The 15124-nt window shown below is 42.5% G+C and overlaps 1 protein-coding gene across 1 annotated transcript in view; it reads right to left on the bottom strand.

The window, feature by feature from the left end:
- The window catches only part of RFFL (ring finger and FYVE like domain containing E3 ubiquitin protein ligase), a 48891-nt gene extending 39843 nt beyond the window's left edge, over positions 1-9048 (bottom strand). The window contains exon 1 of the mRNA XM_014467326.2: positions 8905-9048. The gene's annotated coding sequence lies outside the window, so the exon portion shown is untranslated. The remainder of the gene's footprint in view (positions 1-8904) is intronic.
- Positions 9049-15124: the final 6076 nt, after the last annotated feature.

Raw genomic sequence — 15124 nt, 5'->3', positions numbered from 1 at the left:
AGGTGATAAGGTTTTCAAAGGTAACTAGATTTCAAATCCCCATTCTACCACTTAACTCGTTGTATGACTTGGACAAGTTAAATTCTCCAGTCTTCAGTTTCTTGTCTGTAAGATGGAGGAAATAACTTCACAGGGTTCCTAAGAGGTTTAAAACAACACGCGGACTACTTTGCATGTTGATTTCCCATCCTTCTCTCTGCCTCTTTTTTTCTCTCCATCTCAAAAACTCCCTTTTGTTCACTAGACCAATAGAATCCATCATTTTTGACCATCAGGCTTAATTTTTTTTTTAAATAGCACATCTCCAATATATCTATGTGTAACAGCAAAGTAGACAAGTACTACTATACAAACATACTGTGTTCTATCCAAAATATAACACTAAAAAGAAATTTCAAAGGGTTAAGATAAAAATACAGAAGAACTTACTTTTAATATTTCCTTCCCATACCCCAAAGGAAGGTCTTACCTTCCCCTATCATTTGGAAATCCATTTTGGAGGTCACTACACTATTAGACAAACTGTTCAAAGACAAACATAAATGGAATAGACTTGGTACAGCTCCTAGCACAGAGTAGATGCTCAGTAAATAGTGGTCCATTACCGTTTTGAAAAACCTGTCTTCCTTCACACATACTTCTCTGTGCAGGTTTGCACAAAGTGAACTCTCTGCTCTGCCTCCCCTTCTGTTTAATTCCTAACTTCCCCAACAGAGTAGCTGGTACTCGGCTTCACTTTCACATCATACACGTGTTCTTTCACTCCATTCCACTCTACTGAAAGACTTTTCTCCAAGGACACCTATGATATTCTGACAGCTAAACGCCTGGCTTTTTCCTAAGTCCTTAACCCTCATGACCTCCCCATACACCAATGACCTACGTTCTTCTTTCAGTCTTTCTCACGGTCTCCTTCTTCCCCTTAGTTCCCACTTAGAGTACAGTAGCTTGACTCCTTTGACTTCAAAGACCAATCTTCCTCCCTCTTCTTCCCTGGTTCCTTCTTTTGTCCTCTAAATGTCCCCTGGGGCTCCATGCTAACCATTCTTCCTTTCCTTCACTAGTCAATTACATTGGTCCCACGTTTTAAATAAATCCTGCAAATGTGTATCCCCTTCTCACTATGTCCACTGCCATACCCTGCCTTATATGCCACTTTCTTTCTCAAGAACTACAGCAAACACCTCCATAGTTGCCCCCTCTTTGCTGCTCTATTTGCTACACAGTAGTCAGGGTAACCTTTTATTTAAAAAATATATACTCTCGCCGAAACCGGTTTGGCTCAGTGGATAGAGCGTCGGCCTGCGGACTGAAAGGTCCCAGGTTCGATTCCGGTCGAGGGCATGTACCTGGGTTGCGGGCACATCCCCAGTGGGAGATGTGCAGGAGGCAGCTGATCGATGTTTCTCTCCCATCGATGTTTCTAACTATCTATCTCTCTACCTTCCTCTCTGTAAAAAATCAATAAAATATATATATATATATTTTATATATATATATATATATATATATATATATATATATCTCTGCTTTTTACTCTCCTGCTTTAAAGCCTTCAGTGGCTTCCCACTAAGCTTTTTTTTGTAAAGCCTAGACTCCCTATATAGCCCACAAAGGCCCCATGTGTTATGGGCCCTGCCTACCTTTCTCACTTTATCTCATGATGTTCTCCCTCTCTACCTGCACCTCACTCTAAGCCCTTGGTGGTCTCCTTTCAGTTCCTCAAAAATAATAAATTATTTACTGCCCCCAGGCCTACACACGTGTGGTTCCTCTCCTTCCTGGAACATTGTCCACAGCTCTTCTCACGAAGCTGGTTCCTTTATCAGTCAGACTTCAGCTCACCTTCCCTAAACACAGTTGTCTGACACACAACGGAAGCTCAAATAAGTATTCACTGAATGAATAGGTTGCATAGTCTTCATTCAGATAACTCCAAATCTAAATATCTGGAATGAATCTCACCCTTCAATTTCAGTACCTCATTTCTAAATGCCTGCTAGATATCCTGACGCCAAATTTAGCATACCAAGTACACTCAAAACCAAACCCTCATCTCTTCTGAAACCAGTTCCTCCAATATTCTGAAATTATATGAGCAATATAATCCACACATTCTGCTTCAGAACTATGATTTTCTATTCATTTGCTCCATCTGTCCAAAATTCTAATCACTCTTTAAAACGGAATTAAACTATCACTTCATTCATTCATGCATTCAATCAACCACTTATTCATTCAACAAATACTTACTGAGTACCTATTATGAGGCAGGCACTATGTTAGATACTGGAAAGCAAAGCAGACCTACTTTGTCTATCACACATCAGCCAAATAATCATACAAATATGTAATTATAAACTAAAAAATGCTATGAAGGAAAAAGTGCTAGAAACTATGAGAAAAAAGTGAAGCATCAAGAAACACTCCTTTATCAAAAAAAAAAAGAAAGAAAGAAAGAAAAGAAACACTCCTTTGATGATGTGCTAACTGAATGAGATGTAACTTACACTAGGCTGACTGGAAGGTAGAGCACGCCAGGTGGCGGGTTCAGCCAAGCCCTGGAAGCACGAGACCAGCAGGCCTGTCTTAAAGCACCTACGTTCTGCCTTAAATATTATATCTATCCGTTTTGTTCCCTTTCCCAACCCCATTGTCATTTTACTGAGAGTAACCTGGAGGAAAAGACACAGTGTCTCTTATGTGCCAACCCCCTCAGGAGATACCGAGTCACATGTATGGTACCTAAGGAGACCATGCTTATAAAAAGCTTCCAGATGACTCTAATATATAGCCAATCATATGCCCAAACTACCTATTCAATAAATGTGTATTGATTTATTCTCTCATTAAAAATCTCTAAGGTTGGTGTGGTAAAATGTTTCCAAAGTTGGTAACAATAATCGCAACCATACTCCATGCCCCTTTGCAGTGTGACTTTGACCCTCTACCCTTGTCCGTGTCCCCTCCCCTTGGATGTGGGCTACACTTGTGATTTACTTAAACCAAATGCATGGAGCAAAAGTGATGATGTATGACTCTCAGACCCAGCCCTTAAGAGGCCCTGCAGCTTCCATTATGGCCCCTGGGAAGTCAACCATCATGTAAAAGGAGCCTGATCTAAATTAATGAATGATGAGGCCAAGAGAGAAATGGACCTCATGGAGGAGAACCAAGATGTCCCAGCCAACAGCCAAGCGCTGCGTCCCCAGATATTTGAGTGAAGCCATGATAAATCCTCCAGTCTAATCAATATCACATAGAGCAAAAGTAATATGTCCCTCTTCCCTGAACTACTAAACCCACAGAATTATGAGCAATAAAATGGTTGTCATCTGAAGCCACTAAAAGTTTTAGGGTGATTTGTTACTCAGTAATAGATAACTGAAACAGTCAGAAATTCGACACTCTGTTTTAGCAATCATTCAAACGTTTCTCAACTTTGAAGATCAAGAAACACTTCTTCATATTCATTAAAATTACTCCTCCTTCAATTTAAGCCCATTTCCTTTTTAAGTCTTTGAAGTACATAAGAACAATTAATCAAAATCCCCCTGGCAGAAACCATTCTTGTACTTGAAGATGATAATCAAGCCATGCCTTAACTTTTCCTTCTCTAGGCTAAAATCTTTCCTTTTTAAAAAACTTCTAATGATGACTTATTTTTTTTAACTTTTTAATCATCTTTATCCTCTCTTAAGTATGTGGGGACCAGAAATAGATGTCACATACCAGTATCTAACAGATTATTTCCTAGCCCTTATGGTTCATCTCTCTATAATCAAATTCCACATAGTCCCAAATATAGCATACTAGAGGTCCAGTGCATGAAATTCGTGCACTTGCAGGGGGGCCCTCCCTCAGCCCCGGCCAGCGCCCTCTCGAAGTCCGGGAGCCCTCAGGGGATATCTGACTGCCAGCTTAGGCCCTCTCCCCATGGGGAGAGGGCCTAAGCTGGCAGTCAGACATCCTCAGCGCTGTCGCGGAGACAGGAGAGGCTCCCGCCACCACTGTTGTGCTCGCCAGCCATGGGCCCGGCTTCTGGCTGAGCAGAGCTCCCCCTGTGGGAGCACACTGACCACCACGGGGCAGCTCCAGCGTTGAGTGTCTTTCCCCTGGTGGTCAGTGCGCATTATAGGGACCGGTCGTTCCGCGTCGGGCCGAAACCGGCTCTCCAACATCCCCAGAGGGTCCTGGATTGCGAGAGGGTGCAGGCCAGGCCAAGGGACCCCACCGGTGCATGATCGGAGCTGGGGAGGGACATGGAAGGTTGGCCAGCTGGGGAGGGACCGCAGGAGGACTCCAGGGCGTGTCCGGCCCGTCTCACTCAGTCCCAATCAGCCAGACCCCAGCAGCAAGCTAACCCACCAGTTGGAACGTCTGCCCCCTGGTGGTCAGTGCATGTCATAGCAAACAGTTGAGTGGCCTTAGCATATCATTAGCATATTACACTTTCATTGGTTGAACGGCTGACCGGCCGACCGGATACTTAGAAGATTAGGCTTTTATTATATTGGATTAGCACCCCCACAGTTGTGAATTACCCTACAAACTTAATCACTTACTAGAATTACTGTGAAACCTTTTCTGCTCTTAACACTTAGCTTACTCCAGCTGGCTAGGCAACTCATTTGGTTAGAGAGTCATCCCATACACCAAGTTTGTGGGTCCCTAGTCAGGGCATATGTAAGAAGCAAACAATCAAGGCATAAATAAGTGAAACAACAAAATGGATGTTTCTCTCTCAAAAATGAAAAAAATTACCATTTTTTAAAAATACTAGGCTTACTCCATTTTGTGATGACTCCCTTCACTCATCAACTTTGTTTGACAGTCCATTTTTGTAGTAGGTTTTTAACAAATTCTAGACATTTGAAGCACAAAAGCAAAGCTTAAGAGGTTGGAGTGGGCACACCATTAATTTCCATCAAGGTCTCTTAACATTGTCAGGGCCTTTCCATAGGTGAGGCAGGCTCTGGGTACCTCCTCTTTCTACCTCAAAAATAAAGGGACCTTGTTAAAGGAAAGAGTTTTAGCATCTGCATACCGAGCAAAGGTACCTTTGCTGTAGAACCCAACATTTAACTACAAAGAGACAAACAAGTTGCTTAAGGTAATGTAAAAGCACATTTTCTCTCTGAGTCTTACCTGACTATATGCCTAGATGCCAGAAGTAGCTTTATAATCACCAGTAAAGTAGAAATAATAAAGCCTACCCAACACACGGTATTGTAGGTATCAAATAAAATGATATAAGGGAATAATTTTATAAAGTACTATAAAAATGTTGAGCCCTAGCTGGTGTGGCTCAGTGGATAGAGCATTGGTTTGCAGACTGAAGGGTCCCAGGTTCGATTCCGGCCAAGGGTACATGCGTGGGCTGCAGGCTTGATTCTCGGTGGGGAGCATGCAGGAGGCAGCTGATCAATGATTCTCTCTCATCATTGATGTTTCTATCTCTCTATCCCTCTCCTTTCCTCTCTACAATCAATTAAATAAATGAGTAAGAAAAAGAGATGTTTTTTTAAAAAAATGTTAGGTGACATTATGGAACTCAGTTTTAGCAAGCCCTATAAATCTTTAAACTAACTTTGAATGGTTAGCTAATGGTTTCAGGTGACATACAGAACAAGGCACCACGGGCTCAAGTTCATCAAACAGAACTCAAAAACATGCCATTTTGTAAGAGAACTTATAAATTTTCTTATACTGCCAAGAGTAATAAAGGCATTTGGACTAGTGGTTTGATCCTGAAGACCCACTTCAGCCACTGTCTGATGGAAATAGGTCAGGGGCCAGGAACTCAACAGACTAGTGCCGTGGTCGGCAAACTGTGGCTCGCGAGCCACATGCGGCTCTTTGGCCCCTTGAGTGTGGCTCTTCCACAAAATACCATATGCGGGCGCGCGTACAGTGCGATTGAAACTTCGTGGCCCGTGCGCAGAAGTTGGTTTTCTGCCTGGACCAGACTATTTTGAAGAAGTACTGTTGATATTTGGCTCTGTTGACTAATGAGTTTGCCGACCACTGGTACTGGAAGAGACCCATAGTGCTGCAGAAATCTAAATAAGAAAGAATAACTCTATATGAGAAAGTCAGAAAAGGTGTAACATCTGAACTAAGTCTCCTGGGGGTGGGGGTGAGCACTTTGCCAGTTAGAGAAAAGGAGGCCACTAGGAAAAAGCAGAGTCCTAAAAGGACATTGTATAACCAGGAACTAGAAAGATGCAAAGTGCAGGAGAGAAATGTCTGGGAAAGGAGGAAATAAGACGGGTAATCGTAACAGGCAGGGCAGGGTCCAATGGTGAAGGACTTTACCTATCAGAGCCAAGCAGGAAATAAGGAGCCAATGCCACCCTGAAAACCTGAGACGGAAAAGATTGGATTTGGCCTTTAGGAAAATAACTTTGGCAACAATATGAAGATGGAGCAGAGAAAGACCTATGGAGTGGCAAAAGTCAGGTCAAGATTTGCTAAGGTCTGAACCAGAAGTTAGAAACTCAAATGCCTAGAGGCAGAGTGGGTAAAATCTTTAGTGTGGAAGATCTGGGAGAACGGTGGTATCTGTAACCTTTGAAGAGTGCAGGCCCTGCCTAAAAGCATTCGCACACAAAATTGTAAGCCACTGGGTTCGTTAAACAAAACATCTAGTTTTCGACCTCTGGTAAATATAGGCAGTACAGTGGGAATAAAGAAAAGACACACCTCAAGCAGTACTTCAATACAGTAGTAAACAAAAGGGTTTAGTAGCTGTGGATTTAGCATACTTACAGAACATAAGGCATAAAAAGAGTAAACAGGAAGATTTTCTGGATATAATTAACAGAGTTCAAACATACAGCAATATGAGCAGATAACAGATACTGGGTAGGGGAGATAATGACATGCATGTGCTGAATTGAAGGTGCTTTTGAACAACCTAGTAGGTTTGTCGAATTAGACAAAATTTGTCAAGATCTGTGAAGTTGGAAGTAAGGATCTGAAGTTTGGGAGAAATAGCCGAGCTGGTAAGAAATACTGAGCATAGCTGAATGTATGGGTATATTAGAGATCCTTAGAGGAAGGGGGTGGGGGAAAAATGAAAACATACTCAAGGCAAGGCCTTGACTCACCTCAACATGTATGGGATAATCAAAAGAGAATGAGAAGAGACAAGGGGGCCTCTAAGCCAGATGAAGAGGGTTGCCGGGAAAAAAGAATGGTTTAATAGTGCCAAGTGCTTTGCAGAGATTAAGTCAAATGAAGGCTAAAACCAGAATACTGGGTTTGGGAATTAGGAATTTACTGGTGATCTTCAGGGAGACATCACTAGGATAATGGAAGTGGGAGCCAAAATAAAGGGTTGCTAAGAGGATCAGAGTTGTGGAAGTAGAGTATGGGCTCTTCCTCATTCTACCCTTATTGAGAACCTACTATTTGCCAAGCACCCCGGATATAATTTTAACAAGAGAAGCTGATGCTCAATATATCATATGACTGGAGTAAACACAGGGCTTTCCTGAGTACCCATCAGTCTTGGTGAGTAAGAAGAGACTTCATAGAGGAAGTGACTTCCGGGCTGAAGCCAGTTCACTAGGGCTGAGTTGGGGCAGGGTGTCCAGAGAAGGCTTATTTGTGCAAAGACCTGAGGCAAAAGAGAACATGGATACTTGAGATCATTGTAAGGAGCAGAAGCAAACTTGGAAGGGGGCAATTACCTAGTGTTTGAAGATTTTAAAAGTTTAGAGGTGAAGAGGAGGGAGATAGGGCAATAGCCTCAATAGAATTAGGGATGATGGGAGGTTCTTCCTGTTGTACCAAACCTGGGTTCAGTAACCTTGACATTTGGGTTCTGGCTAGGAAAGAATTCAGAGCCAAGACCCAAACTGTAAGAGAACATTTATTTGGAAAATCATAGAGGTAGAAAAAGTAATTCCTAAAAGAAATGGGCTTAGGAAACAAGTTAAAGAGGTAAAGGAAGGGCCCTTGGAGCTTGGGAGTGAGGAAGCTAATGGCAACAATGCGGAAGAAGGGGGAGTGAGAGAGGGGGTCCTTGGGCTTGCTGCCAGGAGAGAGAGCGAAAAGGGTCCTGTCCTAAGGGTTTTAAGGGTGAGGATTTTAGGGGAGGTCCCAGGGGAAGATCTCAATTGCATATTCAGCATTTTTCCAGGAGTGTCCTTTCAGGGTTGTGGTCTCCACTGATTGACTGGCCTGCAGCAGGGCAGGGGGTCATTATTCAATGCAGCTGGTCCAGACATGGCTGGTTTTATTGCTTATCTGGGCCTGGAGCTGAAATACAGCTGAGGTCTAATGTTATCTCTAGGGAGGAAAGGTCAGGGGTTCCAAACCTCCTGACCAGCAATATGCTAAGGGAGGAAAGTCACCGTGGGGGTGTGGTCCCACTCTACAATTGTCCTTTGCTAGGCACCTGGGGCTTTCCACGCGGTGACCTTCTGTACCTGACCCATTGTCCTTACTCTGCTCACATTTGCCTAACTGCCTACAACACTCCTAATACCTCAGAAAAGAATATGGAAACTCACTGGTAGACTGAATTCTCTACAATTCAATATTCATGATCACTAGGTAGATAAGCAAATATGTTTGCCCTCTTTCTTTAACAACAGTTTAATTTGACTAAACTATTTCTCACAAGACACAAAAAGAACAGAAAACAAGAGCAAAGATGTATAAAGCTGTAAATCTGTTTGACTTCTCTAAGGTTGATATAATACATGGTCTAATTAGGTCTAAAACCACATCCAGATGCCAAATGAAATGAAAACTTTTCCCCTGTAAGTCCCAAAGAGTTGAAGGATTACCTTTAAGATACCCAAAGATAAGGCAGTAACTCACTTCTGAATAAGGATTTTCTAGTGCAGCTCAGTCTAGCTAATGAAACTAAGAGAAATGGTCTGGGGTTACCTGATTTTGCCTGTTTCAAAACATTGCCTCGGCAGAAAGCAAGCTGCCTCCAGTTCCTGCCGCTGAGTCCTTGGAGCCATATTCCGATGAGATCATCTCAGGAACCAACAGCAGTGGCTTTCAGGCAAAGTGAATGGTGCCGCCTGGGGACATATCTTTGGTAAGCAAGACTGCCACAGAGCGGGCAGTGACCCAGGCAGTGCTGACTCATGCCAGGCAAAACTCGCATTTCCCAAACAACTCAGCCTGAGCCAACCGCAGTCAACTGCAGCCTAGAAAAGAAAAGGTGCCCCACGGATTTTTTTTTTTAATCGCATGCTGATTACTGGGGACAGGTAAACTTCATTCCTCTAATGCTGGTCGTTCGGTGGACTCTGGAGCCTTTACTCAGGAAACTCCGGTGGTCACTTTCTGAAATTTCATCTGAGAACAGCTGGGGCTCAGGACAGCAAGATTACTGAAGGTAGCAGGTTCACTGTTCTGAGGATTTCCCCCAAGAGGCTGAAAAAGAAGTCACTTTGCATTTACAAATTAGAAAGCCTAGGTCTGAGGATAGGGGAGCTTGCTCAGTCATCACAGGCTGTTTAAACCACAGGGTGAGTTTTTGTCAGCTCTAACCAGGCTCGTTGTTCTTTCCCCCACTAGGCCTTCTCTGACCTCTATTTCCTTAGACAACTCAAGTTCTCTAGTTAAGACTAATACTGGAGGATTTTTTTCATCAGCTGTCACATTCTCTATACTAAAGCTAAATTACCCACCTTCAGACCTACTAGATGCTTAAGGAATATAGGGGCCTGTGAAAACTGCATTAATACTTGCTTTTAAAAGAAAAATCCCTAAATTTATGTTGATTCTCGTTTATTGGCCAGCTTATTTTTAAAAAATCAATTCTAGAATGACTGGCTCATCAACAGCAATTATTATTTAATTTGCCCTGACAGGCTAGAATTGGCGTTGATACTATACAAAGAAAACAAAAGATTAAGTCCTTGCTTTCTTTGTGTTTTCATTTGACAAAAAAAAGAAATTAAAGTTCACATGAGATCCTTCAGTTCCCTGCTCACAATTTCCCATGGTCATTAGCTATTTCTTAGCCTAGTCATTCGAGGCACCACAGCTAGCCTCAAACTGGACGCAGCTGCCAACCCAATGGTCATTCAATAAATGTTATTAGGTCAATTAAAATATACATGTAAACCATCATAATTTGGGTTTTAAAAAAACTATGCTATTCTATTCCTTCTCAAGGAGCTATTTTAAAAAATGTTTTTCATCCAACTCACTTAATTCCCCTTAATTAATTTATTCCAATAGGTTAGCCATACTGAGCTTGTATAAGGTTTTTTTTTTAAATATATTTTATTGATTTTTCACAGAGAGGAAGGGAGAGGGATAGAGAGTTAGAAACATCAATGTGAGAGAAACATCAATCAGCTGCCTCCTGCACACCTCCTACTGGGGATGTGCCCGCAACCAAGGTACATGCCCTTGACCGGAATCGAACCTGGGACCCTTCAGTCCGCAGGCCGAGGCTCTATCCACTGAGCCAAACCGGTCAGGGCATTGTATAAGGTTTTTATGTTCCCTCTTTTATTTCCTCCCCTTCAGTGTTTCCCTTTTCAGAAAATTGGCTGTGTTTAAAGTTTTCCTACAGTGTATGTTAATTAGTCCTTTTCAAATGATAAAAGCATCCTTACAGCAGTTAACAACCATTATCTCATGGACCACACTTTAAAAAATATTGCTGTAGTGGATGATAAGTCACAAACATTCTAACATGGATGGAGCAACTCTCAAGGCACATACAGTAAGGCACATACAAATATGGAACCTCCACAAGGAAGAAACAGTATATTGTTAGAAGCTCTCGACTCCTTCTGTATTAGTACGTAAGGAAGAGAAAATCCGGACGGTATTGTGCCCAGGAAATAAATGTAAATTATATTAACAGCAACATGAGGGCCAGAAACATCAGAACTTTCTAACTATACTAAGATAAACACCATTTAGTAGGTGCGGTAAGCTAGCGCACATTATCATTTCCCTGTTTGGGATTCTGCACAGTTCCAATCCGTTTCCCCCAAATATAACCATACTCCATCCTAGTTCCTTCTTTAAACTGGAAAGGCTGAAAATTACACATTTAGAGCTTTAAAAATATGCTAAATTTGCCCTGACCGGTTTGGCTCAATGGATAGAGCGTCAGCCTGTGGACTGAAGGGTCCCAGGTTCGATTCCAGTCAAAGGCATGTGCCGAAACCGGTTTGGCTCAGTGGATAGAGTGTCAGCCTGCGGACTGAAGGGTCCCAGGTTCGATTCCGGTCAGGGGCATGTACCTGGGTTGCGGGCACATCCCCAGTAGGAGATGTGCAGGAGGCAGCTGATCGATGATTCTCTCTCATCGATGTTTCTGGCTCTCTGTCTCTCTCCCTTCCTCTCTGTGAAAAATCAATAAAATATATTTTAAAGAATAAAAAAAAAGGCATGTACCTTGGTTGCGGGCACATCCCCAGTAGGGGGTGTGCAGGAGGCAGCTGATCGGTGTTTCTCTCTCATCGATGTTTCTAACTCTCTATCCCTCTCCCTTCCTCTCTGTAAAAAATCAATAAAATATATTTTTTAAAAATATGCTAAATTTGAATTAATGATTTCAGCCACTTGATGTTTTATGAGAATAAATGAAAATCATAAGAACATAAAAGTATATGAGAAATTTTAAAAATTGTGGCTTTGTACTTAAGTTCTTTCAATGCATAATCTTAAAACTCAGGCAAATAATTCACCACCCAAAGCTATATAAATATACTTTTAATGGGTAGCCACAACAGATATGCTAGAAGGGTGTGTGTGTGTGTGTGTGTGTGTGTGTGTTTGTGTGTGTGTGTGTGTGTTTGTTTTGTGTATTTAGGTATATACACCATACCCATTGTTTTACTTGGATAGGAATATGTAATGCCATTGATAACCCACGTTTGTTTTTTTCTGCATTACATATTAACATTATAAACAGTAAGCAGCTGTCAAAACAGAAATAAAAATATTCATTTCTCAGGATTCTATAGTCTTCCAAATCCATAGAAAATTACCAAAAACATACAAAAGATATGGGAGGATAAACACGCCAGGGAGGGAACTGCAATGGGAGCAGATCAAGGAGGAATTTTTGGCTTTATCTATATTTGAAATTTTCTTATTTTTTATTTTTATTGATTTCAGAGAGAAAAGGAAAGGGAGAGAGAGATAGAAACACCAATGATGAGAGAGAATCATTGACCGGCTGCCTCCTGCATGCCCCCTACTGGGGATTGAGCCCACAACCCGGGCATGTGTCCTTGACAGAATTGAATCTGGGATCCTTCAGTCTACAGGTCGATGCTCTATCCACTGAGCCAAACCAGCTAGGGCTGAAATTTTTTAAACAACAAGCATATATCCAAATATTACTTAGTAATTTAAAATTCAGTTGAAGTTTAAAATTATTTTACCATTTATAAGCTACTTTAATCTCATCCCCTTCTCACTTTCTCAATACCTACCTACTTTCCTGTTCCCAACATCCTAAATGATACTGCACATTTCTTCTTTATAATAAAATTAATCTTAACTGTGTCCACATACTTTTTCTGATTCACAGATGGTGAAATGATAAACCAAAAACCAGTGGCTGTCTCACCATGTTGAGAATTAGGAACATTACCAAATTCTAATCTTTGGTGTTCTGGGATCTTATAACCTTTTTTTTGTTTTGTTTTTTTACATTAGTGTACCTCCCTCTTCAAAAAGGACATTATGGTCCTGGCCAGTGTGGCTCAGTTGGTTGAGCGTTGTCCCGCGCATCAAAAAGTTGAGGGTTCAATTCCCCATTAGGACACATACCTAAGCTGCAGGTTTGATCCCCGTTCAGGGCGCATACAGGAAGCAACCAATTGATGTTTCTCTCTCACATCAATGTGTGTGTGTCTCTCTCTCCCTTCCTCTCTCTAAAACATATCCTGGGTGAGGATTTTTTTAAAAAAGAAAAAGGATAATATGCATGTCAACCAAACACCAAAATTAAACATGAAATATGAAGTACATTTTAGGACACTCAAGCATCAACTCTAAGGATACTTAAAAATCAACAGGGGTGCTTATTGAAAATGATCTTTGCCCATCCCAGTCCCAGACACTGAATTCACAAAAGTGGAGGGAGGCCCCAAAGTTGGAATCCTATATAATAAAAGGCTAATATGCAAATCGGCCAACTGGCAGAACAACCGGTCGCTATGACGTGCACTGACCAAAAGGGGGCAGACACTCAATGCAGGAGCTGCCCCCTGGTGGTCACTGTGCTCCCACAGGAGGAGCACCGCTCAGCCAGAAGCTGGGCTCATGGCTGGCGAGTGTAGCAGCGGTGCCGGGAGCCTCTCCCCCCTCCACGGCAGGCGGACATCCTCCAAGGGCTCCAGGACTGCCAGAGGGTGCAGGCTGGGCTGAGGGGCCCCCCCCACCACCCAGTGCACGAATTTCTTGCGCTGGGCCTCTAGTTTTTAATAAGTATCCTCCTCTCCCAAGTGATTCTGATGCAGACAGGCCTTGGATCATGTGTTGAGAGACAGGTCATAGCACTGTTCCCAGTAAAACGATGTTTTTGTTGAAACACCACTGAACTGTACAGTAGTCTCACTGAGCATCTCTTAGACATTAGTCCCCTCACCCACAAGAACCACCATGAACATAACAATTGAACTGAATTTATTTAGTCCGTTGGATCATTATTTTCTTCAAGCCTCCAGAGACAATTATCCTAACTACCTTTAAGGATTTTAGCTGTTACCCACAGTGGTGTGATACTGAGACATTTCCACACCTGGGATGCAGTACAAGGGGCTTAATGGAATTTTTACGCCTGTGAAAATTAAAGTTCACTTGACTCAACAGAATAGTCAAATAAAACAAAGAGAAAACCTCCCCGAAGACAGGGGTTGAAAATAGAGGCTTTTGACTTCCTGATGAGGCAGTTTTGCCCAGAAATTCAAACCATGGGATGCTATATAGCTCATATGTCTTGAGAGTACCCAAATGCCAACTTATCACCACAGCATCAGCCAACGCAGGCTTACTGTAACATTTGGAAGCACAAACCTGCTGTATAAAATGGCCTCTCCTGGGAGACAAAGCCTGTCGCCATGGTGGAAATCGTTCCATCTTGGGGCCAGAAAGACCAGGCAGTCCCTTTAATCTTTAACGAGCCACTTTCATGTTCAGATACAGAACTGGCACTGTGTGAGGTCCAACCCGCTTCACAGCACTTTGCTGCAAAACCACCCCGGAGCTGCGTGAGGGCACACAGGCTGAGCTTGTCCGCGCTGGTGCAGTTACCAGAATCTGTGCTGTAATGTAATTGTAGGCACTTTACTATCCACTGTGGTATAATACTTCAGAGTTCAGAAAGGTATCCAATATCAAGGGGATAGCAGCTGCCTGCCTCAGGTGCAATGAAATACCAGGCTCCTAATGTCAGGAACTAAAAGCACAGCAAGCTTGCAGGAAAAGGAAAAATCCAAACTGTCAGGACACAGTCCGAGGACCGGACTTGACGACAACACTGGGAGAAAGGAAGTCAGCAATGTGGCAAACTGCTCACTGTAGACACCTGACAACGGAAATCTCGGCACCACTGGATGGGTGTAATTTTCTATACAGAGCTATTTCTTCATTTTTTTTTCCTGAGCTGCTAATACAGAAAAAGGGCAGGGAAAGACCCTTGTCATCAAACTCCTTCACCCAAACAACTCCAACACTCCAACAGCTTCATAATGAAATGACTAGTAAGCTCCCGACCTATTCCCCAGTAACCACCCTCTCAGAACCAAGATTCTATAATTCCACTTCAAAGACTCCCTGAATTCTTTACTGTATACCTCTGGATTCTTCTACCCAAATTCTCTCTCTCTCTCTCTCTCTCTCTCTCTCTCTTTCTCTCTCTCTCTCTCTCCCCTCCTCTTTCATCCCTCACTCCATACTCATGCCCTGCCTCCAATCAGTCAAACTTCCTAAATTATCATCCACAGGATTAAGTTACCTTCATTCAGGTCCTCAAGTCTAGGAGGCCTTTGTTGACATGTGTTTCATCTGGACGGGTGATGCCTCACCAGGCAGATAAGATTACCTGTTCACCTACAGTTAATCTTCAAACTGACTTCTGTAGGCTATGGAAATAAAAGGATAAGACTGCGCA

This window comes from Myotis lucifugus, unplaced genomic scaffold (assembly GCF_000147115.1).
Source record: "Myotis lucifugus unplaced genomic scaffold, Myoluc2.0 scaffold_387, whole genome shotgun sequence".
Taxonomy (NCBI): domain Eukaryota; kingdom Metazoa; phylum Chordata; class Mammalia; order Chiroptera; family Vespertilionidae; genus Myotis; species Myotis lucifugus.
Note: the sequence above shows the minus strand (reverse complement) of the source record. Positions and strands in the feature narration are given on the sequence as shown.